This window comes from Mustela lutreola, chromosome 2 (genome assembly GCF_030435805.1).
Source record: "Mustela lutreola isolate mMusLut2 chromosome 2, mMusLut2.pri, whole genome shotgun sequence".
NCBI lineage: Eukaryota > Metazoa > Chordata > Mammalia > Carnivora > Mustelidae > Mustela > Mustela lutreola.
In genome coordinates, this window is record NC_081291.1 from 114,365,760 (window position 1) to 114,392,198 (window position 26,439).

Consider the following 26,439-nt stretch of genomic DNA (forward strand, 5'->3'; position numbering starts at 1 on the left):
CAGAAACAGTTACCAAAGAGAGCTTGGGAAATCAGATCGTTAAGATAGCAGAGCAAAGGGTTTCATCAAGTAGCTTTGTGAAGGCCTTCCCAGACTCTGGGTGCTCAGGCACGTCTCTGTTCTAGGTTGGCTGTTGGGCATCCCCTAGCTCTGTGTCCTGGCCTGGTTCTAATTCCTTCAGTTTCACTCAGAGTTAGTAGGGAGCCTGACTCAGAGCCAAATGGGTGAGCTAGATTCCTAGTTGCTCAGTGTTTTATTATTAGCAGTTAGATTACACTGTGTATGGTGCTAATGTGCTTTACAATGAGTTTTATTAGATGTTCTTTGCAATTATTTTGAAGAACTTTGGCTGTCTCCCGTTTTTTAATATGGAAATGCTGATACCCAGAGAGATGAGGGCAAAGTTGGAAATGACACTGGAACATACAACATCCAAGGCCTGAGCCCTTAACCTGGACTTCTTAAAATCATGTTACCCATTTGACAAAGATGAGAAATGAAGCATGAAAGTGTGAGGAGCAGGAAAATGGATAATTTATGCACCAGAGAACCTAGAAATATACATTTAGAGATACAAGGAGAATACAGAAAATCCAGCCCAATGCTGTAAACATTTGGTGTTATTAGAATCACTGTAAGAGGGGTAAACATGGTCTTTGGCCTGTGCCAAAATTTGTGGCCTGGGAACTTGGGATCAAAGAGCTGTGGGAGTATGCCTAATATGTCTTTCCTTAAAAAACCTGGAGTGACTCAAGGGAAATGATATGATGCAGGAGTGGAATTCACAGAGCTCTGTTCTAGTCCTGACAGTACCATGAACTTGCTGTGGGAACCTGGGCACCTCTCCTCCTGGCTCTGGGCCTCAGTTTCCTTCCCTGTCCTGAGACAGGTCTGCAGATGTTGGGGGGTAGGAGCTGTGTTGACGTGGTCGATGAACAGCCTCTTTCTGCTCCTGTGGTCGTGAATGACATCACTGTGGGCATGTGGGTGCTTCTGGGGCCAGGTGCTATTGGATAGGAGTGTCTCACATTCTTTGGACGATTGTGGATCTCAGAAGCATTTTTCCAGGGTTATCAGACTACAGCTGGCACCACCATGGCACAGCAGTACCATAGACAGAGCGGGCATTCAGTAGATGCCTGCCACAAGAACACATTAGGTTCAGCTATAGGCAAAAACCAAACCAAACCAAACCAAACCAAACAAACAAAAAACCAACCCTGAAAAACAGTGGTTTGGACAAGATAGAATTTTATTTCTCTACCACTGCAGAATAATGGCCTCTACAAAGAGTTCCATGTCTTAATCTCCAGAACTTGTGAATATGATCAGTAAATTCATTTCCCATCCAGACACCTGGTTAACAATGGAAAGTGACTGGTCTAATTAAGCAGGTTATATGGCAAAAAGGAGTCGAGGAGGCAGGCGAGATCAAGATTGCTAATAAACTGACCTTAAAATATGGAGATAAGTCTGGATTATCTACGTGGGCCCAGCGTACTCTCAAGAGTCCCTAATAGTGGAAGAGGAGATCAGAAGAAGGAACCAGAGTGAGGGTAGCATGAGGAGAATTGACCTCATGTTACTAGCTTTGAAGATAGAATAAGGGGTCCATGATCCAATGAATGTAAGTAGATTCTAGAAGCTAGAAAAGGCAAGGAAACAGATATTTCCCTAGAGTCCTCCAGAAAGGAATGTACCCTGTGGCACCTTGATCTTAGCCCAGTGAGATCCCTATCAGACTTCTGACTTATTGAACTATAAGATTAAAAAAAATTATGTTGTTTTAAGTCACTGAAGTTATGATAATTTGTCAGAGCAGCAATAAGAACCTAATAAAATCACCTAGTAGACATGTAAGGTAGGCAGTCTGAGATAGGAAGTTACAGTCCAGGGATCAGGGATGTAAGCTCCTTCTCTTTTGTTGCTCTACTGTGTGACTTCCACTCTCAAGGCCATGTTCAGGACAAATATGGTTGCTGGGGCTCCAGCCATTGCATCTGAAGTCTGAGTAGAAAAAAGGATTAAGAGTAAAGTCGTCTGTCTAAGAAGACTCTTTGGAAGTCACACATACTTCTGGTGACTTCCCAATGACAAGGACTGGGGCATATGGACACACCAAGCTGTAGGAGAGGTTGGGAAATTTAGCTAACTAGTTTTGTGCTCAGTTAAAAACCAGAGTAATTACTGGAAAGGAGAGGCTGGATGTTGAGAGGCAATCAGTAGACTCTGCTACTATCATGATAGTCTTTCTCTCCATTTAAAACAGACATTTAAGGGTCTGAGTTCTATAGTCAAAACCTGCTCTTGATACATAGTGAAGGAGCTTGTACACTCTCAGGGGGCATTTACTTGTCTTTCCACACGTTCTTCTTGGCCTAATATGTTCTCAGCACTCCTCTTCATTTAGCTGCTTTTTATGGCTCTCTGTCCCGGTTGCCACAGTCTTTGTGCAGGAAGAGGTTCATTGCTTCTTGTCTGGATTCTTTCTGAGACCTTTGGCACTCTTTTGAAGTAGACAGAGTAGTTGTGATTATCCTGTTTCCTCCAGATGAGGAAAGTGAACCATAGGGAGGTGGAGGAACTTGCCCAAGGTCACAGCTGGTGAATGGCAGGGAAGGCGTGTCGAGAGGTGCTGGGCTGGGTGTTGGCTGCGTAATTGTGTCAGTCACTTTCCCTTGTGAACCAGGCGTCTGGATGGGAAATGAATTTACTGATCGTATTCTGGGGTAAGTTTTCTAATTTATCAAAAATGGTGGCAACTTACAATCTGTAATACAGGGTGCTGAGCACAGAGGGTAAGAGTGAGAGAAGAAGAGATAGCAAACAAGGGTAGGGGCTGGCCGTAAGGTGGACTTCTTCATTCTGAGTGTCTGTATTGGTATGTCGGTATGACCCACATGGAATTTCTCTGTAACTTTACTTCTCTACCCCCACCTCTGTCATCAAAGTCTCTACTTCGATGTTTCCAGGGTAGAAACACTGAGATTGTTTTTTACTTCTTTCTCTCTCTCCACCTCCCTCACCCTATCCCATCATCTAGTGACTGGCAAACCCTAAGGATTATAAGTCAGCAAGGCTTCTTTTCTCAATTTCCTTCTTGCCATTTCCACTGTCATTGTTCTTCTTTTTTGTATTTTGGTAGATTCCCAAGGGTTTACCTTCCCCCGTCTCTCCCTCCCTTTTTCTTTCCTGAAATGCTGTCAAACAAACCTTCTAAAACATTCCACCACTCAGAAAATTTCAATGGCTCTCCCGTTCCTCCAGAATGCAGTCCCAACCCTGCCCTTTCCAGCTTTGCTGCCTTCATCCACACTATGCCTTTAAATGGAGTCCCCTTCTCTTACCACTGTTTAATATCTAAATCTTACACAATCTTCAAAATTGGCACAGATGTCATTTGATCTATAAAATCTTCTTTGATACCCTTCCCCATGTATCCTAGGTGGGAGAAATTCCTCTACACATGTATGATTCTCTGGAATTTCATTCTTCTCTTTGTAATTATATTTACTCACATAATTATTTGGCTAAGCTCTACTTTCTCCAAACCTTAAGTTACATGAAGACATGGTCCATGTCCTTTTTGGATCACCATTTTATGACCAGGGCATAGTGTCTGACATATTGTAGGTGCTCCAGAAATATTTCTTGAATGTATGAATGTATCAGTTGGTTAGTTCCTATGGTTTCCTGGTCATATCAGTATCACTTGAATGTTTACCCAAATATCTATATCGACATAGATATAGAACTATCTATATTTATTACCTATCTATGTAGCTATCTATTAGTCTAGAGGCACTGAAGCTCTTCACACCTACTCACCTACCAACTAACCAATCAGCCAACATAGAAATAAAATCATTCTGAATAAGAACCTCAAGTGAAAAATGGGTTCAACATATTCTGAAAATCTCTTTAAATGATTCCAAAAAGAATACTTTCTTACTCCCACCTCTTCTGCTACTGCCCCTGTGAGGGCTACTATAGTCACTTTCTACCTTGTGCTAAAGTTATTTGTGTGTGTGCCTTTTTCTGCTTACCAAGACTCAACTCTTACAGTACTGGATTATATCTAACTCACCTCCGTGTCTCTACCCCGCAGCCCCTTGGAAGTCTCCTGCACTCAGGAAGGGAACGATAAGGGAGCTAAATGCTTCAGAGGAATTCATGTTGTAAATTTAGGAAACATCGTATTTTTTTTTCACCCAGAGCAAAAGAATATTTAGAAAGCCCAACCTCTTGCCTCTGCCTGAGAGTCCTCTTGATAATGAGAATGCTTGGTTTTATAAAAAAAAAAAAAAAAAAAAGTTTCAAAGCAAAGGCCAAACATTTCACAAAGCAAGCAGATGGGCCCTGCAGGTAGTGTTCACTGCCTAACTGGGATGCTTTCAACTGCCCGTGCTAAAATTGGTGCTAGGGGCTAATGTCTGCTAGTCTTACCTCATTAGAAAGTCTTTCTCTTTCTAAGATGTGTTCCAGGAAAAGAAGAGAAATGAAGGAGATTAAAAAAAAAAAAAAAAAAGGCAGCTGCTCGATTGCCACTGGAGGGAAACAGGGTCTAGAGATGAAGGATGAAGTTGAAGAGCGAACTGGTCCGTCTCACCTTTCATCTCTTTTTATTACTACTGCACACTCCCATGCCAAGCTTCATTTCCCATTAGCATCCTTCCAAAGAAAGAAGCCTGCCTTTCTCTTGCCTCCCCTAAGCTTCCAAAGGCATTTCTGATCTCTTTAGTTAGAACAAGCTGAGCAGGGTCACGACCTCTCTCTTGCCTGCCACTCTGAGGAGGAGCAGAAAACAGAAAAGGTGACGGGCAGGTGACCTACCTTCCAGTGGGAGTAGGGAGTGTCTTGCCCAAATTAGCATCCCAGAGAGAGTTCGAGGCTCTCCTTTCCGTTTCTGGCAGAAGAGTCTGGCTCACAGTGGCAGTCTGAAGCGGATGCTGTGGGGGTGCAGGAAAGAGAGGTAGAAATAGTATCGTAGTTAATTTACCATTCGGCACACAGAGAGAGGGCAGAAGGAGGTGGCAAAAATATAACAAGTGACAACAAATAGTGGATAATCCCCAATCCACGTACATCAGCATCTATTGAAGCCATGGCACAGGGCTGACTTAGGATGGAAAGAAACTGGCTTGGGAAGAAACATTTGTCGCTAATTTTCCACAAAGTGGATAAGTGAGAATTCCCTCCATTTGTTTGGGCAAAATATACTTGTATGATTGTAATATTCTTCTTCTTCTTCTTCTTTTTTTTTTTTTTTAATGATTTTATTTATTTATTTGACAGAGAGAGATCACAAGTAGGCAGAGAGGCAGGCAGAGAGAGAGAGGAGGAAGCAGGCTCCCTGCTGAGCAGAGAGCCCAATGCAGGACTCGATCCCAGGACCCTGAGATCATGACCTGAGCCGAAGGCAGCGGCTTAACCCACTGAGCCACCCAGGCGCCCCCTGTAATATTCTTCTTTATGATTTTTATTGTTGAAAGAACACTTAACTGAAGGTTGTCTGGCTATTGATGCATTGATATTAAACACTCTTGTGGAGGGAATACCCCTGGACTAAAAGGCAGTTTAAAGCACACCAAAAGGAATTGTGATTGACTGCTCTAAGAACACTGGTCACACCATGAATTACTGGGCAGCACAGGCCTTTCTCTTTTGAGTTATTGACAGGTGGAGGAGATGTCCAGGTTAAAATTGTAGCTCAGTGAATACCATGTTCAATGGGGGAAAAACTGAGATCTTTCCCCTTAAGGTCAGGAACATGACAGGGATGCTCACTCTCACCACTATTGTTCAACATAGTACTAGAAGTCTTAGCCTCAAGTATCACACCACAAAAAGAAATAAAAGGCATTCAAATTGGCAAAGAGGAATTAAAACTCTCAGTCTTTGCAGATGACAAGGTACTTTATGTGGAAAACCCAGAAGACTTGGCCCCCAAATTGCTAGAACTCATACAGCAATTCAGCAACATGGCAGGATACAAAATCAATGCACAGAAAACAGTTGCATTTCTGTGCACTAACAATATGACTAATGAAAGAGAAATTAAGTAATGGCTCCCATTAACAATTGTACCAAAACCCATAAGATACTTAGGAATAAAACTAACCACAAAGGTAAAGGATCTGTACTCTAGAAACTACGGAACACTTATGAAAGAAATTGAGGAAGGGACGCCTGGGTGGCTCAGTTGGTTAAGCAGCTGCCTTCGGCTCAGGTCAGGATCCCAGTGTCTTGGGATCGAGTCCCACATCGGGCTCCTTGCCCTACGCAGGGAGCCTGCTTCTCCCTCTGACTCTGCCTTCCACTCTGTCTGCCTATGCTTGCTCTTGCTCACTCTCTCTCTGACAAATAAATAAATAAATAAAAATCTTTAAAAAAAGAAATTGAGGAAGATACAAAGGTAAGGAAAAATATTTCATGCTCATGGAATGGATGAATAAACATTGTTAAAATGTTTATGCTGCCCAGAGCAATCTTTGCATTCAAAGCAATCCCTATCAAAATACCACTGACACTTTTCACAGAGCTGGAGCACATAATCCTAAAATTTGTATTGAACAAGAGAAGACCCCAAATAGCCAGGGGAATATTGGAAAAGAAAACCAAAGCTGGGGGCCCGACTTCAAGCTATATTATAAAGGTGTGATTACCAAGACAACACAGTACTGGCACAATAGACACAGATCAATGGAACAGAATAGAGAGCCCAGAAATGCACTCTCAACTCCATGGTCAACTAATCTACAAAGCAGGAAAGACTATCCAAAGGAAAAAAGTCTCTTTAATAAATGGTGCTAGGAAAATCGGACAGCACATACAGAAGAATGAAACTGAACCATTCTCTTACACCATACACAAAGATAAACTCAAAATGGATGAAAGACCTCAATGTGAGACAGGAATCCATCAAAATCCTAGAGGAGAACACAGGCAGTAACCTCTTCGACCTTGGCTGTGGCAACTTTTTGCAATAAATGTCTCTAAAGGCAAGGGAAACAAAAACAAAAATGAACTATTGGGACTTCATCAAGATAAAAAGCTTCTGCAGAGCAAAGGAAACAGTCAACAAAACAAAGAGGCAACCCACAGAATGGGTGAAGATATTTTAAAATGATATAATGGTAAAGGGCTGGTATCCGAGATCTATAAAGAACTTCCGAAACTCAAAACCCAAAAAACAAATAATCCAGTCAAGAAATGGGCAGAAGACATGAACAGACACTTCTCCAATGAAGACATACAAATGGCCACAGACACATGAAAAAATGCCCCATATCATTTGCCATCATGGAAATACAAATCAAAGCCACAATGAAATACCACCTTATACCAGTTAGAATGGCAAAAATTGACAAGGCAGGGAACAACAACTGTTAGCGAGGATGTGGAGAAAAGAGAATCTCTTACACTGTTGGTGGAAATGCAAGCTAGTGCAGTCACTCTGGAAAACAGTATGGAAGTACCTCAAGAAGTTAAGAATAGAACTACCCTACAACCAAGCAATTGCACTACTGGGTATTTACCCCGAAGATACAGATGTAATGAAAAGAAGGGCCTTTGCACCCTAATGTTCCTAGCAGCAAAGTCCACAATAGCCAAACTGTGGAAGAAGCCAAGATGCTCTTCAACAGATGAATGGATAAAGAAGATGTGGTTCATGTATACAATGGAATATTACTCAGCCATCAGAAAGGATGAATATCTACCATTTACATTGCCATGGATGGAACTGGAAAGAATTATGCTAAGTGAAATAAGTCAAGCAGTGAAAGATAATTATCATACAGTTTCATTCATATGTGGAATATAAGAAACAGCCCAGAGTATCATAGGGGAAGAGAGGGAAAACTGAATAGGAAGAAATCAGAGAGGGAGACAAACCATGAGAGACTCCGGGAAACAAACTGAGGGTTGTAGAAAGGGAGGTGGGTGGGGGGTGGGGTAACTGGGAGATGGGCATTAAGGAGGCCACGTAATGTGATGAGCACTGACTTTCGTACACAACTACTGAATCATTGAACACTACATCAAAAACTAGTGATGTACTGTATGTTGGCTAATTGAATTGAAATGAATAAGCAACACAAGAAATAATAGGTGTTTGTGGGGATGTGGAGAAAAGGGAGCCCCCTTACACTGTTGGTAGGAATGCAAGCTGGTGCAGCCACTGTGGAAAATAATATGAAGTTTCCTCAAAAGATTAAAAATAGAACTACCCTATGATCCAGCAATTGCATTACTGGGTGTTTACCCAAAGAATACAAAAATACTAATTCAAAGGGACACATGCACCCTGATGTTTATAGCAGTATCATCAAAAATAGCTGGATTATGGAAAGAACCCAAATGTCTATCAGCTGATGAATGGATAAAGAAGAGGTTCTATATAGATATAAATGTGTGTGTGTATATATATAATGTATATGTACACATTATACATATGTGTGTATATATACACACATGTATACATGTGTATATATTTATATATATACACACATATATATTGTGTATGTGTATATATTGTGTATTGTGTATGTGTGTATTTATATATATAGTATATATATTTATATATATACACATATATATAGTGTATGTGTGTATTTTTATATATATAGTGTATGTGTGTTTTTATATATATATACACATGTATACGTGTGTGTGTGTGTGTGTATATATATATATATATATATATATATATATATATGCATGCAATGGAATAGTAGTCAGCCATAGAAAAGAATGAAATCTTGTCATTTGCAATGATGTGAATGGAGCTAGACAGTATAATGTTAAGTGAAATAAGTCATTAAGAGCCATATGACTTCATTCATATGTGGAATTTAAGAAGCAAAACAAATGAACATGGGGGAGAAAAGAGAGGCAAACCAAGAAATATACTCCTTTTTAAAAAATTAGCATATAATGTATTATTTGTTTCAGGGGTACAGGTCTGTGAATCATCAGTCTTACACAATTCACAGCACTCCCCATAGCACAGACTATGGAGAACAAACTGATGACTACTGGAGGGGAGGTGGATGGGAGGATGGGTTAGATGGGTGATGGGATTAAAGAGGGCACTTGTAATGAGCACCGGTATTGTATGTAAGTGATGAATCACTAGATTCTACACCTGAAACTTACACTGTATGCTAACTAACTGGAATTTAAATAGTAACTTTAAAAAACAACAACTTTGGCTTAGAATCTGGCCAGTGAAGACATGTAGACCATATCGACTCAGCAACATCTACTTCCTCCTTTTCACGGGGAGCTGACTAGGTAGCAGAAGCAGGAATTTCCTTCTCAATACAACACAGTGCCCATCTTAGAGAAAGAACTCCAAAGCAGGGCCAGGAGGTAGATACACACTGAGCAGACATACTGCTCTCCAGCAAAGGTTCTTAGAGAAGAATTCTAACTAAGCTCGAGACAATCAGAGGAACCTGGGGGAACACTCGACCCCACCCACATACGCATACCAGCCTGAAATGACTTCTCATTTGGAGAAGGAGGTAAGAGGAACATGCACAAGAAGTTTTTTTTTTTTTTTTTTAAAAAAAAAAACTCTATCCCATAAAGGAGGAGTACATTGCACTCAAAATGCAGAGAAGACACACATTTGGAAAGACTTACAGTGGGGCCCAGGTCTGCAGTAACTCCCGATGTGCAGCCTTCTTACACATAGCCATGAAACCTGGAGCCAGTGCCTGCAGAGAGGCAAATGAAATCATTTAAGTTGGATGCAGACTGCTTTTGTGGGACTAGAGCTTTGCTCTCAGAGCTCTTGTGTCCTTCACCCTCAGTCTTGCCTCTCTGCCATCTCTGAAGCATGGACCTTATACTCATGGTCTCAGATAGTGGCTAAAGTTCCAACCATCACATTAACGTTCCAGGCATCAGGATAACAGAAAAGATAAAAGAGCACATTCATTATCTTTTAAGCCAGGTTACCAGGAACTGCTATATAACACTTCTACTTCTATTCTATTGGTCAGATTTTATCATGTGGACACCCTTAATTGTGAGGGATACACACTAGTGTTATATTCGTTTAAAGTACATATCCTTATCTTATTTAAACAAATGGAACTGATCGCTCTGCTATGCAATTTACATTCTTGCTCAAACTGCCTTGCAAATGAAATACACTTAGTTGTTTCTAGTAGTTGAATGGAGGCACATTGATTGATTTAATCATTTGACCTTTAAATGATCTCCTCTTCCTCCTTGTTCTCCCCTCCACTCCAGCCAATTCTACAGTAAATATCCTTGACTATCCCTCTAGTGTATATTGTGAGCAGTACTTTTTCTGTTTTATTCTTTGTCTTAGCCCAGATTACCCCAAAGTTAGAGCAATTAGGTCATTTTACTTTATTAAGGAATCCCATCTCAGCCAACATGAGTGAAAAAGGGAGCAAAGCAGGGAAGGAGGGAGAGTCATTAAAAAAATGGTTATTGACTTGGTTATTACTAAGTGAGACATACTGGATTGCTCCATAAGTGGAACTCTACCCTGAAACAGCTTTGGAAACTGCATCTGAAGACTATTCATTAATGGGGCAGGGGAGAGAAGGAGTTTATCCTCTGGCTCCTGTCTTCCCCTGGACAAAGGTTTACACCACAGGGTGTTACCTCCATACTTCTAGGTCATGCATGCACATTCAGGAATAGGGACCTGGTCCTGCAGCAATGTTAATAAGAGAGCCCTTGGAGTAGGAGATGAGCAATGTGACTGGACAGGAGACTGTCAGTGTATTCCTAGAGAGTTCACCAAAATTAAGAGACATGTGGGACCAAGAGGGTCAGCACTAGTACCAGGGGTGGACTGTATTAGATTATCTGTTAAGTTCCCCCTGCAGATCTGGGCATTAGCCTCATATAATATTGGGTTCTCACATAGCAGGAGTGAATAATCTTTGTGAGAATAAGATGGCCTCACTTTTTTATAGGAGGGGAAATAAAAGTTCAGTCATATTTTTCTTCAAGATGGTCTTGAAGCCATAACTGACTTTCCCTACAGCTAGCTCTGTTAAACTACTCATTCTAGATTTCCTCTTGCTTGGCCAGTACTTCGTTGGTCTGGTTTGCCTGCCTGGGGGAGTGACAGGTTACATGTCTTACTTTAACATCAAAATATACTTGGGGCGCTGGGTGGCTCAGTGGGTTGAGCCCCTGCCTTCCGCTCGGGTCATGATCCCAGGGTCCTGGGATGGAGCCCCATGTTGGGCTCTCTGCTGGGCAGGGAGCTTGCTTCCCCCTCTCTCTCTGCCTGCCTCTCTGCCTACTTGTGATCTCTGTCTGTTAAATAAATAAATTAAAAAACAAAAACAAGGGGCGCCTGGGTGGCTCAGTGGGTTAAGCCGCTGCCTTCGGCTCAGGTCATGATCTCAGGGTCCTGGGATCGAGTCCCGCATCGGGCTCTCTGCGCAGCAGGGAGCCTGCTTCCCTCTCTCTCTCTCTGCCTGCCTCTCCAACTACTTGTGATTTCTCTCTGTCAAATAAATAAATAAAATCTTTAAAAAAAAAAAAAAAAAAAAAAAAAAAAAAAAAAAAAAAACAAAAACAAAAACAAAAACAAAACATCAAAATATACTCTCCAGCTGTCCCCGCAGCCACACTCATGCTACCACTGCTTTAGTTCAGATCTGCTTCACCTCCTGTCTCGATTATCACAAAAACCTTTTCACCCATCTCCCTGGCCCACCATGCCATATGCACAGCTATTACCAAATGAACATTTATGGAACTATGGCTTAGTTTACATGTTTCGACAAACCAAAGGAGCTTCCCACTGCTCGTGCAATGGCGTCTGAACTCTTCAGCTACAAATGAAAAGGCCTGGTTAATTACGACTTGATACCTGCTCCATTCCCCAGCATTATCTCCTCCTTCACCTGCCCTTCTTCCACCCCTCATCTCATGTACTCCAGTCCCAGATAGCCTCTCTGATTCTGTTCTTTCCTCTTGTCTTGCCTTTTCTCGTGCTATTCCTGTTACGTGTGTGTATATACAAACCCTACTTATTTTCCAAGGCCCAATGTAATGAAGATACCTACTAAGCGGGGTTGGGGGGTGGTAAGAGAGAGTCAGTGAATAATTGAAGAGAAAGGCTGGGGGCTATCACAAAGTAAACAGGGGCCACAGTTAATAGTCAGTTTAGGGACTCTTGCCCTGTCACTGGGTACCTTCCTCTCTCTAACACACTACCCATAGTGTTCTTCTTAGGAATGTTTGTTTTTAACATGCTTCTCCGGTTTTGATACATCAGTCTTTGTTTAGGTCAAAGACTTCAGAACCTGAAACAGATTTAATGATGAAAATCAATATGTAATATTTTAGACTGTATAGGATAAAAATAATTTCTCTGAATTCTTTGATTAAGGGAAGGGAAATGACCCTAATACACTCTAATGTTTCATTGATTATGGCCCTTAAACATCTGATTTATTTTTGATTCTACTTATCTTTTTTTAGATAGACCAGTGCAAAAGAGGGATTTAAAGGTCTTTACATTTATGAGTGTGCTGAGCTATAAGTCACTTGTATTTTCTGGAATTTTTCTTGAGAATGTATTCAACAAATACAGTAACAATTATTTGTTGATTAACTAGAATATTCCAGGCGCTGTGCTAGTGGTGAGTGGGACATAAACTTTGCCATTAGGGGGATTAAACAGTATCAATAAAATAGACATGTGAGTAGGGAGTTGACTGTAGGAGGACAAATGATACTGTGGGACTAACCTGGGAGGATAGCAAGGGGGTGGGAATGTGTGGCACCTGTACGAGGACCAGGAAAAAATGACTAGCAAGCTGCGTTAGTCTAAGAGAAGGTCTCGGGTCAAACATGCATTTATCTGTCTCTCTAGTGATGATCCAATCATTTGTTCATGTTCCTTCCTGTGGCAGACATTCTTGGTTGGTACAACTTTCACTTCCAACTCTTTTTCCTAATGGCCCTCCGTGTGAGGGTAGTCATTTGACTCATTGGTAGCCAATAAGCGAAAAGGGTAAAATTGCTGCAGGGGTTCTAGAAATGTTTTGACTTCTTTTATTTCTTTCTTTCTTTTTAAGATTTTATTTATTTATTTGACAGGCAGATCACAAGTAGGCAGAGAGGCAGACCGAGAGAGGGGCTGAGCAGAGAGATCCTGATGTAGGGCTCGATCCCGGGACCCTGAGACCATGACCTGAGCTGAAGGCAGAGGTTTAACCCTCTGAGCCACCCAGGAGGCCAGTGTTTTGATTTCTTGACAAAGGTGTCACTGTTTTCCTTTCTTTTTCTTTCCACTGGATCATGTATGCAATGGTCATCGCTGCAGCAGTCAGAATGAAACCACAAGGAAAAAGCCCAGAGGATATCAACCTAATAGAACTGCCTTGAAACCGGCCTCCGAAATCCTCTTCCTGTCTGAGTTTCACATGAGAACAAGAAACCTGCCTTTGTTTGAGTCATTGTATAGTTGTATTTTCTGTTACTTGCCACGGAAAGCATTCTTAACAAAGCTGGGAGGGTGCTTTGGGCCGGGCCTTTTGTTGGGTGAGCTCTTAATAAAGCTGTCTGTTGCAAATGGCTGCAAAGAGAGAGCCCACCACCAAAGAGCGAGTGATATCTCTTCAGTAGCTCCTCTTCCGTGAGTGAGCAGCTAAGATTTATAACTGGGAGAGTGGGACGAGAGTTATAGGTGTCTGGCCCCTTGTCTCAGCACCGTCGTATATTTCTTTAATGAAGTGTGAGACCAGAACTCCATAAATTCACATAGTAGCAGAAGCGGGCAGCAGCTCGTCAGCAGAGCTATTCAGGGAGCGCAGCATCACCCTCTACGTATTAGAGAAGTTCACAGCTGGTTAAAAATAGGCTTGGAGAGAAGTCGCTTTTAGACCACAGCTCATTTTGGATTTCTCTGGAGCCCCATTCTGGGCCACAGTGTATTTCTTTTTTTCTCTCGCCTGAGTAGGAACACCCAGGCGGTTCAGAGACAAGAGATGCACGGTTATCTCTAGGTCTGTTGTCACTGAAAGCGGAACTAAAGAGAAGCAACAGTAGCCCCTTGGGCACGTGGAGGCTTGCAGCTTTGTAAAAAGTCCAACCCTGACTGAGCCTTGACCGTGGGCCAGACTTTGGGCTTTACATTCTCAGAACAAACGGATATGAAAAATACGAGGAGTTGTCTCCTTTCTCTGCTGAGGAACCTGAGGTCCAGGGCAGATAAGCAACTTATTGAGAGTCATCTCGCTAATTAGTAGCAAGAGCAGGATTTGAGCCAGGAGCTGTCTGATTCCATTGAAAAGCTGTGCTGTTAACCTCCACTCATGCTGGTTACATGGGGTTTTACACATCACTTTGTGCTGATTCTCAGGGCAGCCTGATGAATGCAGTAGGAAGGACAGGGAGAGCACCCCAGTCTCCAGGGAAGAAAACTGAGGACCAGAGAAGTGAGATGCATTGCTAAGGTCAACCAGCCCATGCACAGTAAAACAAGGACTTGGACCATACGTACCTTCCGACTTGGAGTCCCATGCTGTTTCAGGACTAGCTGAGTGCTCATGCCCTTTAGTTCTGAAAGAACATTCTGAATTTCAGGGGGTTGGCTTCTGAGATCTGGCAGCAGGCTTTATATCAAGGAACCAAATATTTCAGGGTTAACCTGATTTATTCATTCCCTTGTAGATAAATTCTTATCTAGTACATCAGTTAAATGATGTTTGGTACTGACATCTAAAATTCCAAATATAATATTATTTTCACTGTTAATTTAACAGTCCTTCAAATAATGGGAGGAGAGTGAGTTGGAAGGGATAGACGTCTCTAATAGGAGACTGCCAATTTAGCTGATAAAGCTAGAATAATATCTCTTTGAACATTTAAATTATCGAGTGACAAGGAAGCTGAGAATTAACTTATAAGGGGGTGAGGGTAGGTATTGTACATGTGAATATTTTTTTGAACACCTGAGTTTTGAAAAATAAAAGTGGTCTGCCCACATTTTCAAGCACAGTGGTAATCAAAAGAGAGCTCCGTGGAGGTAATAATACCCTGTATTTAAATACTGCTTGTCTCTGAGGAGCTCAAAGCACTCTATAATCATTTCCTTATTATGATTCTCAACACTTCCTGGGTCAAAAAGTTACAAAGTTTATATCTGAGCTGTCTGGCCTCAGTTTCCTCTCTGGAAATCTGAGGGGGAAAGAGCAGGCTACTCTCCAAGAACTCCATCGTGCCCCGACGTGTCCCACTGTCTCTCTCTGCCTTCTCCCCCCACCTCCCCAGCCCCTATCCTTAGCATCCTACTTCCCGACTTCATCTATTTCTTTTTTTCCTACATCTAAGTGGTTCCTCTCATGACATAGAACCACACAGTATTTTAGTTAGAAGAGTTTGATTCCAGTGAGCTGGAGGCTTAGCAAATAGATCCGGGTGGGCCTGGGGAAGGATCCCTTCAGTCATGCATTTGTACTTGCTTTTATACATATGAGATCTGTATGATATTTCATCTTTATTTTTTAAAAAGATTTTATTTATTTATTTGAGAAAGGGGGGTGCAGAGGGAGAAGCTGAATTCCCACTGATCAGGGAGCCCGATGTGGGGCTCGAACCTAGGACCCTGAGATCATGACCTGAGCCAAAAGCAGACGCTTCAACAACTGAGCAACCCAGGCACCCCACATTTTATCTTTAAAGAGGATTTTGCTGTTTAAACATTGATATCTGCTAATCCAGTCCAATACCTTCATTTTGCTGGTGGAAACGCTGAGGCTCTGAGCTGATGAGTAACGTGTTCAAGGTTCCACTCCAACTCTTGGGTGACCCCCTCTCCTCATTCTTGAACCTTGGTCTCTGGGTGCCAGTCTGGGGCTCCTGGCAGGCTACCAGGTCGTTTTCCCTTAGCTGTCACTTTCACTAACATAACCCCAGTGTAGACCGCAGCTGTGGGCTCTCACCTCCGGTGGTCTGAGTGCACCTGACAGAATAAAATCAACTTCCTTTTTTTAGAGTAAAGGGACTTGTTTTACCTGGGAATGCCAGACTAGATCATGCAGGAAGAAACAGGTAGAATTAGTATGTGCCATTTTCACCTAGTCCCAAAATGTTTCTCCACCTCAACTAGGTCATGACGAAAAAAAGTGTAAGTACAAACATACACATATATTTATATAGTTACTGCCTTCCAGTGAGCTCATAGCATGCACACACACACACACACGCATGCATACACACACACACTTTATTATTTAAAGCAGTATCAGCAGTCTCATTGCAGTGAGAAAATCAACACACCCAAGAAACTGATCTTGACTCAAATCATAACCCAAATTGGTGGTGTTGGGATAGAAAGTCTATGCATTCATTGTACCGTAGTGCCCAATAGGAGCAAAATCTGAAAAATTGGACCCAAGCTGTCAACTTAGGTTGGACCGTAACCTTTGGCTTTGCCCTCTAAGCTTCAGTGTCTCCATAGGGTGATGGATAGGGGAGGGGTATTGGCCATTTTCCTTTTGTGGCTTGTTTCTCTGTACTGGAAGTTCTGTGTGGAGAGATTCAAAGGATGAGGGCTGAGCCTGGGCCAGCCCACCTGGAAGAGAGATGGCGTGGCCCCTTGCTTCCCTAACCTTGGGTATTCCAGCCTTGTAGAGTGTGTGGTGTGCATCCCATGGAATAGTTTTTTGGGGTCTGGGGCCAGACCACATACCGAGGGTTGAGGCTATCTTATAAAGGGAGTCCAGTCTCCAGCTGCTGTTATATAATCCTGGGGCTGAAAATGAGAATTGGGTGTGTTTATGTGTGTTGAGGAGGTGGAGCATTCAGTGTGTTGTGTATAGTGGGCACAAACTCTAAGGCACTGGGATACCTGATGCTTCTGTGGGTGTGAAGTTTGTGACTCTGGCCTTCAGGAGGCAGGCTAGAAGCAAGGTGCGGGGTGGGGTTGGCTCCATTAGATGCTCAGAAGTACTCCAGGCATTAGTAATTGTTTAACCTAGTCTTAGCTTCCTTTCCTTATTCTGAGAATGTTAGTTACCTCATTCGGTTATCCCTGATAATTGCTCCAAAGAACATATAGACAATAAACCCTTGAGGAATTGCTCAATATTAGTCACTAGGGAAATACAAATCAAGACCACAATGTGATACCACCTCCCACCCACTAGAATGGCTAACATTTTTATGAAAGGAAAATAGCAAGAGTTGGCAAGGATATAGAGAAATGGAATCCTTGTCTATTGTTGGTGGGAAAGTAATATGGTACAGCCAGGTTGGTAAGTGCTCAAAAGGTGAAACACAGAAAGACCATATGATCCAGGAATTTCATCCTTAGGTATATAGCCGCAAAATCTGAAGGCAGGGACTCAAACAGATACTTGTCCACCAATGAACATAGCCACATTGTTCACGATAGTTAAGAGGCGGAAACAACCAAATATCCATCAGTGGGTGAATTTGGAAAAACAAACTGGGGTGTGCACCCACAATGGAATATTATTCAGCCATAAAAAGGAAAGATACGCTGTGGCTTCGGAATGTGCTTTGGATTGGGATTAGATAGGGATTAGAAGTGCAGATATGGAACAAAGTGTCTCTAATGTTTGTGAAGTCCCAGGCAAGTATACAATAGGAGGTCCTGGCTTAAAGCTTGCCTTCTTTTCCCACCCCCATCTGCCAATTCATTATAAGTGTCTGATACTCATGCATGTGGGGTCCAGTCTCATGACAAAGATCCATCCATAACCTAGTCCCCACCCCAGTCCATCGCTACATGCTGCACACAGCTGTCTCTTGGCCTAGAGATACACATACTAACCTCAGGTTTTATTCTCCACAGTTCAGTCCTGGGAAAGAAAGATCCTTATTATGGGTTCAGAGCCACATGGGCAAGGAATTCTGGAGTCCTAGAAGCTGAAAATAGTTCTGGGTGGGTGTGTCCCCTGGTGTAGTCCTCACCCAGGGGAGAAGAGAACACCTGGAGATGAACCAGACAGGGGTTTTGAAAATGTAGGGTCCTGTTATACCAACCAGATCAAGGGCTTGCTCTCTTCTGAGCAAGTCTAGAAGGAACCATAATTTATTAAGCCAGATACATGAAGGCATTTTCAGAGGCAGGGGTTGGTCATTTGATTCTTATCACAATCTGAGAAAGTATTATTTGCCCCATTTTACAGGAGAGACTCATGAAAGTGAAGTGACTTGTCTAGGGCTACAGTGACAGTGATTCTTAAAGTCTGTGTTCTTTTCAAGAGCCATGGGACAACTGGAGAAGGCACCAGAATATTTGAAGGATGCTTTTGAGACAGAGGTGGAGTTTTTCATCACCAGAAGCCAGTCGGGCTGCGCAGTGTGCGAGGTTGGCTTTTGCCCCCATGTTGGCTTGGTAAGAAGGGAGCGTTTTTTGCGGGCTTCCTTCACTGCTCTGCTTGGAGCGGCCCAGTGCATGTTGCACAGTGTTCCCAGGGTTCAGGTTGAGAGTCTGACAGTGAGCCATGGCCCAGCCACATCTGCCCGGGACCACACAGTTTTCTAACTAAACACTTCTACTCAGCACAGCTGTGCGAAAGGCACCCTTGAGTTCTCTGGTAAACAAGGCAGGCTGGTTGCCTTGGTGTCTTTCCATCCCTCTCAGTCTCTTAGGAGATTATCCACATCATAGTCCAGAAGCTGAGAGGCCTCTGAGCAACACAGTGAGATAAATTAAACCAGAACTTTCCTTTGCTGCTTAAGACAAAGGTGCTTATTCTCTTAGGGTGCCTTGGTTTCCTTGTTTGGAAAGGAGACGTGTAGGTACTAGCTTCACATGACAAAGGGTTTTTAAGCGTGCTCTTATTGTTGCTTTTTAAATAATCCGAGCTGTTCAAGTTTAGAAATGTGGAATGGGCTGCGTGGGAGGCAGTGGGTTCTCCCAAACTGTGGAGTTTTAAACAGATGATGGAAGACTTGGCTGTGGTGTGCAGAAGGTTTAAGAACTAGACGGTCTCTTAAGTCCCTTGTAGCCTCATGACTAAATTATAAATATTCTTCATTATAAAAGAAAAGAAACAGTGTTAAGTACCACAGAGGCACAGATTGGGCCCTGTCTGTTAAAGATATTGCACAGAGAAGTGGTTGCTTCTGGTTGGGAGGATTGTGGGAAGCTTCCTAGAAAGAATGTCTTTTGACTTTGGTTTGGAGAAAAGGCTAGAACTTGACAGGAGGCATAACAGGAGCAAAGGTGCAGAGTGCTGGGCAGCGGTGCAGTGAAAGGTGAACAGTGGCTTCCTTGTGAAATGCGTAGGAAGCGGGAGATGCTGAGAGTTTAGTAACCTGAGGTTAAATGAGACGATAGAAGATCTTACTGCCTAAGGCATTTTGACTTTGTCCTGAAAAACATGGGAAGTTATCCCTGTGCTCATTTGCTTTTAAAGCAAAAGAGGAACACAAGAGTCATGAGACCCACTTGTTAAATGGTTCTGCATCCACATCTTCTGAACACATGATAGGATTGTGCTTCCAGGCCACCTGTGGGTGGGGCCCTGAGACCAGTTCTGCTAAGTGACTTGTGAGCAGAAGTAACTTCCGTCACTCCCCAGGCAAACATTTCACTATTGGTGGGAGATCCTCTAGACTCTCTTCTCTCTTCCACAGCCTTAGCAGTGCTTCAGATAGTGGCTGGTCCCCCAGTCTTCGTCTCAGACTGTGGACAATAATAACCTGGAACCAAATGCCCACCTGCCAAGAGATGGTTATGGAGAGAGAGTGAGACATAAACCTTTGCTGTTTGAAGCCATTGTACCATTGGATTTGTGTGTTACTGCAGCATAGCCTAATCTATCCTGACTGATCCAAGTAGCAAGGTCAGGAATGTACTTCAGAAGTATTAAGCTTGGTGTGATGTGCAAGACAGAGGTTTTTTGGAGACACTGGAGGCAGGAAAAAGAGTTGAAAGAGAGTGCAATCAGCCAAACAAGAGAGAATGAACATGAGGGAGGGAGTGGCCCAGAAGATGTGGAGGTATATTATAATACAGATGCCATGACTTTCAAAGGCCAACTTTGAAGATGAATGAGTCACAGGGCCTACCAAAGGATTAGATTTTCTACTGCTTCCAGTGTCCCACCCTGGTGTGACAAGTAGGATTCCCTAAACGTGTCCCTGAGAACGCATTCTGGATCACCTGGACAATTAATTCTTTGGGACCAGAGGTGTCCCTTTCTCCCAGCAGGGGAGCTGCATGCAAATTCACCTTCCAGTGAAACCTAGCAAGAGGTTTCCTCTCTTGGGCAGGAGGGTCTGTTTCTGAACCCAAGTTTCTGTGATCCCCAGGGCTTGCAGGTGCTAGATACTTAGCTTTCATAGGTAATTCCTATAAACATCAAAACTCACTGGAATATTAAAGCCAGACAGCTAGGCACCCCTGTGATACTGCTCCCCACTTGCTTACGTATGCTTTCCAGTGTGACCTTTCAAAGGGAGCGTGCAGCCATTGGCAGACCCAGCAGGGTATCCTGGCCCCAGGATGTCTCTTCATGGAAAAGTAAGAGATTGGTTCACATGCTTCCTTTCCACTGCTGAACTTTGCTTTGTAAGTTTTCCAGGTAAACTCTGTCTGTAACCCATACTATGTCCTGAGCCCTGGTGCATAACAGATGTGACACCAAAGGGACCCCTGGTGTACCACCGGCACAGATGCAGATTTCCCGCCCACTATTCAGGCTAGGGAGATGGGAAGACAGACATGCAGAAGGCCTGACAATTACCTTGGCTCCTGAGTCAAAAAAGGAAGGTTGGGAACACCCCAGAACAGAGTGGGAGACAGTGGCTAACATGACAATATAATTGTCCTCCAAGACATATTTTACTCTACCCTGGCAAAAATTGTTTGAATTCAACAATTCACTGTTTTTAGAAAAAAAAGTGTCAAGATTGTTCAGGATGATTAGCCCACATACTTTCATTCTGCGTGTCCATCATGGGACTCCTTGAGGAATTCTCTGAGATTCACAAAGCATGAGCAGTTTACCTGTGACTTGGTTCCTTGGGGCTCAGGGCATGCCTCTTGGATAATAACACTTTAAATGGTAAACAGAGCCCCAGCCTGTTTCTCTAATGTCTCTGGGCCCCATAATAGAATTGAAGCATAGTATGTTTGTGGTAAAAATAGTAAAACACATTCTAGTAATTTAAAACATAGGGTGGGAGTTTTGTTTGAATTTTTAGGTGGCACATTGGTACCTGGGGAAAACAGAAGATGAGAGTATTGATAGAGATTTTGGCAGAATTTCTCAAAGTAACTTCTGGGCATTTTCAAGACTTTGAGGGGCCGAGGAAACAGGTTATTCATAATGTGAATTTCACTACAAAATGGAAATATTCCTTTGCCTTTCACTTGGGGCATCATTAGTCTTACTGGTAGGACTATCAGTGGTTTGGGACTCATGCCAGAGTGGATGAAGGAGAAAGAAGGAAAAAGAGATTTTCCTGTGGCAAATGGGAAGGAGAGGAACAGAAGACAGGAGATGGTCAGGTAGGCTGTGATTGAACATGCAGAGAGCTTGGCATAAGGGGCACCATCTCCGTAGGAAGTGGGAAAAGAGAAAAGGGGAAAGTTTTGGTAAATATAAAATTCCCCTTAGAGTGAAAAAACCTTGTGGGCAAGACAGCCCATGCCAGCACAGTCATTCTGGTTTCTACAAGAGAAGGTGATGAACCAGGAGCCTGATGGGTAGGAATGTGCCACAGGTGTCATGCTTGTGGTATTTGACAGACTGGAGTGTGTTTCCTACTGATCACAGCAGCCAGTGGGGTGTAGGAGACCAAAAAATCAAAACATCAAAGTTTTTTCTCTTTTACTTTCATTCACTAACTGTATAATGAAAGCCCGCTCTCTGTGCCTGGTCTGGCAGCAGGTGCTCGGAGATCAAGAGTGATGTCCGCATCTTATGGAGCTGGAGCTTGGGTCTGATGAGACAGCTGCTCTCACCTTCTGGGTTCCATGGTTGTGTCACTTCCCCTCCTTGGAGAGTATGGTCTATGTTCATGGGCAAGTGGAATTTCTAATACTGAACCCGGGATTATATTGATTTATCTGTCCTCTCCCAGCAGTGCTGGACCAGCAGAGACCTCCCATGTGTCCAAGGCCTTGATTGCTGCACTTACCTCAGGGCAGGAGCATGCAAGAACTCATGCTCTCTGAGGGCAGGCTGTAAAGGAGAGAAAAGTGAGAAGGTGCCTAGGCCATGGTCCCAGTTCCAAATGGCCCAGCACAGAAATCTCTGGTTCTTTCTACCCAGGTAAGGGTGTGGAAAGGTCAGGTGTATCCCACCTTTGTAGCTCCCTACATTGAAGGAACCATTAGAGTAGAGAGTAGGGGAAAGGTCTGTGCCCCCCCCCCCCACAACAGGAGGCATATGGTAGGGAAATGTATTCTAGCCCACAACACTCTTAGCAGATTGCACTGGGATAACAGTCCTTTAAACGTGATAGGAAATGAGAGGGAAATGGGACCAAAACACATATCAATCTCAACACACTCTAGTGGGAAAGAAAGAATTTAATACTGATCAAAAGATTGCTCCAGTATCTACCTGGTCTCAGATTATTATAAAAAGATATAATGATATTCACCAATTTCATTTGAAATGCAATAGCTTCCCTATTTGCCTGTCCAGTTCTCGTTTTCTTTCTTTCTTCCTTCCTTTCTTTCTTTTCTTTCTTTCTTTTTTTTTTTTTTTTTTTTTTTTTTTTTTTTTTTTTTTTTTTTTTTGCACAAGATAGAACAGAGAAACAAAGTTCCTCTAAACTGAAATAGACTGGAGATTTGACATAATCAATAAAAGAAACTTGGCTACAAAGTGTCCTCAAGCTGTTGGAGCATAAACCTGAACCCATATTGTGCGTCAATTGCAATTTGCTTTTATTTATCTATCAGAGCTCTCCCGCTAAATATAAGTGTGTGTGAAGAGCAGTTGCAGATACAGACAGGCATTGATGTCTCTAGAATTATTAAGACTCACTGACACGTGAAATATCAGTGTTCAAAAGTTCGGATTTCTCCCGTGAGGTACTTTTCATATCTTATTTTGATAACGGAATGCAAATAAGCCTAGTAAGCCCTTCCTCACCTGTGTTCTTTGCATGGCAGTGCAACTGCGTCTGTTTATCACAGACTATTAACAAATATTCAGCCCAGTTTAGATTTATACAAATCAACTACAATTGGGGAGTTACCAAAAAATGTCTTAAGGTAAAAACAAGCACATTCTTTCTTGCAGCTCTGTTGATTTTGGGCTTTCTATAATTATTATGATTTGTAACTGTGTGTAGGTATGATCAATGCCAAGAACTCCACACCAAGAATGGAAAGTTTGAGCCCAGGCTTTTGACCACTTTTTAACTCTTGGTCCTGGAGCAGTCACTTACTTCCCCGTCCTATCTGAGGACAAGTGGGATAAACATCCCTTCCGGGTCTATCTCACAGGCTTTCTGAAGGGCTGAGACAGGATTGATGTGATAGCTCATGGTGAGATGATCCAAACAGGAAAGGTGGAGCATGACCCTGCATGACCTCGTGTTCCCAGGAGTACCTGGGAACTCAGCAGTGTATCAGCCTGGGTCTTAGGAGATGGGCAGACACCAAAAGAACTTAGGAACAATTACTTTGCTATTGTTGGTTTCAGTCATTTTTATTATTTAACAGCCAGGACAATAGGTAATACAATATATCTTGTATATATTTGGTTCAACAAATACCAAGTGCCTCCTCTGTACCAGGCATTGTTGCTGGACTTACAGAGCTGGGTCAAAAATGTTCTTATAGCACACGAGGGATTCTAATGAAGGGCAGAAGTGTGAACAGACTTGCAGGGCATAGGACTGTTTGTTGAAGAAGAGTTTAATTCCCCTGGGGTGTGGGGTGTTGGAGAAGAAGGGCTCATAGAGAAGATGAGCTTTGCATAGGAGGTCCTTAAAGGGCCCAACACAAGTGTCTACTAGATACTTCTTGGATGAATGGACCAAAGAATCACTTTTAGCTGCATGGGTAGCTGAATCTGGCCCTGGCTGGGAACTGGGTGTGGTCTTTTTTTCTCTTCTTCATGTCTGAATGTCTGGGGTTTAGCAGAGGACCAGCACATGGTGGGCACTCTGTGAACAACATGGAGAAAATTAAAGTCATATTGGGTCTGGAGTATGGTTGAGTAGGTCTGATGCTGAAGAGAGGGAGTTCACCTTGCTCCAACACCTTGGCCGGGTCACTTTCCTTCATTGTTTCTCAGTACATGGGAGAGGCTCATCTGAGCTGCCTGACAGGCTTGTAAGCAGTTTACTGCCTGGAAGGTCTCTGGAATTGATTGCCACGTAGGGCGAACAAAACAACTTCTTGGAGGCATGCTGGGGATGATAATGACTATTATATAAGATTTAGAATGGTGAGAGCATCGCAAGGAGCAGCCATCACTGTCCCGTACAGAAGAACTAACCCGAAAGCTAATACTAGAATAAAAGAAAAAGGTGATTAACAAAGGTAATTGTCTATTGTGTCGAGGAAAACTTCCTGGGGCACTTTCCTTTATGAAGGTTAATTATCTTCAGAGATAGCTAGAATATTAGGGTTATTAGAGGGTGAAAAACTGCTGATGTTTAATCTGTAATTACTGATGGCATGCTAATGAGCTGAGAAAAATAAAGCAGATTGGCCCAAAGGCTTAGGATGGAAAGCTTATTGTGGAATAACACGGAGTGGGTTGCTCAACCCTTGGGTTATCACCATGCAATTACCAAGTCATCGGTGCTTCCTGTTTTAACAGAGGCAGTGTCTGAAGAGTAGGCAGGGGCTTGAGGGTGCAGTGATTGTACTTCTGGAAGAGCCTATGAAAGGTGCAGACAGCACAGTCAAGAGTAGCCCATGCCTACATCCTCACCCACCTGCAAGACTAATTTTGTCTTTGTTTTGGCTGCTACTGGAGTCTTTCAGCCGCAAGTCTCACTTGCATAAAGCATGGTGTTTTATAAGTATGTAAAACACTTTTATATATTTGGATTCATTCTGTCCAGTTTGCAAGAGTCAGAGAAAGGCTGTTTATCTCAGGTTATGGGAGCCAAACATAATGGAGAAATCAAGAACAAGGCCTCTTGGTGGCTCTGAGGCTGGGACACAGACTATGAGAAAAGTTTGGTTGCCATTCTGGAAGTGGCCACCATGACATTTGGCATTTCTTTCTGGCTCCATGACATCCCCCCTGTCCATGGAGGCCACTCCCGTCACAGGCGCTGCCTGCCTCAGCTTCTCCTTGTGGCCAGAACTTCTCTCTGCAGTGCCTGATGACCTCCCCGATCTACCTTTCTCCTGTCCCATGGCTTCTCACGTCTGCTGGCTTCAGCTTACTCCTGGGTCTCTGGTTGTCCTAGGTCTGTAATTGTCTCATGAATTGTCCCCACCTGTGTTCACACTCCCCTCAAGAGAGAAACCATGCAACCCACAGGATCTGTGTTGGTAAGACCGGTTTCATGCAAACTGCACAGGCCCATGGTGCCCTGTGCTCAGAAGGGGTCAGTGCTGTCTTGAATTTTCTCCTCTGGGAAGACTTTCAGCTGTGTTACATCTCCATAAAAGTATACATCATATTGTAATGTTTTGGTCTGCTTGCTGTCTGTCTTGTCTAATAATAGACTATTCATTCCTTGAGGCTAAGAAACCAATTTTTTTCATTTCTGTGTCCCTTGAACCTAGCATAATATTTAGCATATAGTAGGTGCTCATTAAATATCTGTGAAATGAAAATAAGGACCCACAGTTGGTTGGTGGCATCTGGACTAGAACCCAAGTCTCACATATCTCTGTCTTGGGTTTGGTCAACTGCACCAAAATATCCAAACAGATTTTTAAATGACAGTTCTATGGGTACTTTCTTCTTTTTAGTCTTTTTTTAGAGTGGGTTCCTAAGGCAGCAAAATTGTACCTTGTGTTCAACCCTTCCTTGAAAGTCAAATCATGTTCAGGTGAGCTCTGAATTTCCAGCTGGACAGAGACTGCCCCCAGGGTGATGAGGGCTTAAAAGGACCAAAAGTGGACCAGCATGGATCCTGCCACGACACAGGTTGCAAGTACCAGAGGTGGACAAAGAAGAAAGCTCAGGGAAAAGTTCAGTTTTGGAAGGCCAGAAAGGGTAAGGAAGTTGTGGAATATCCAGAGTGGTCATTCTTCTCTTTCTTCAGGTTTCTTGGTTCCTACCATGGTTCTATTATCTAATAATTGTGTGACTGAGGGCAGGCCACTTAACCTCGATGAAATTGGTTAACACAATGACAGATAATGGCTTCCCTATTGCTCACTGTATGCTGTCGTAATAGAATCAAATTTTAAAGTTCTTATAAAATATTTTGTAAAAATTGTAAATCATATAAGGGACTGTTATTACCACATATGCTTACCACATGTCTGGTTTTCCATGAAGTTCC

The 26,439-nt window shown here is 42.8% G+C and overlaps 1 long non-coding RNA gene across 1 annotated transcript in view; it reads left to right on the forward strand.

Moving 5' to 3' along the window:
• The first annotated feature begins 2,639 nt into the window (after positions 1-2,639).
• LOC131824737 (uncharacterized) overlaps positions 2,640-26,439 on the forward strand; it is a 43,372-nt gene continuing 19,572 nt past the window's right edge. The window contains exon 1 of the long non-coding RNA XR_009350968.1: positions 2,640-2,729. This is a non-coding gene — a long non-coding RNA (uncharacterized LOC131824737). The remainder of the gene's footprint in view (positions 2,730-26,439) is intronic.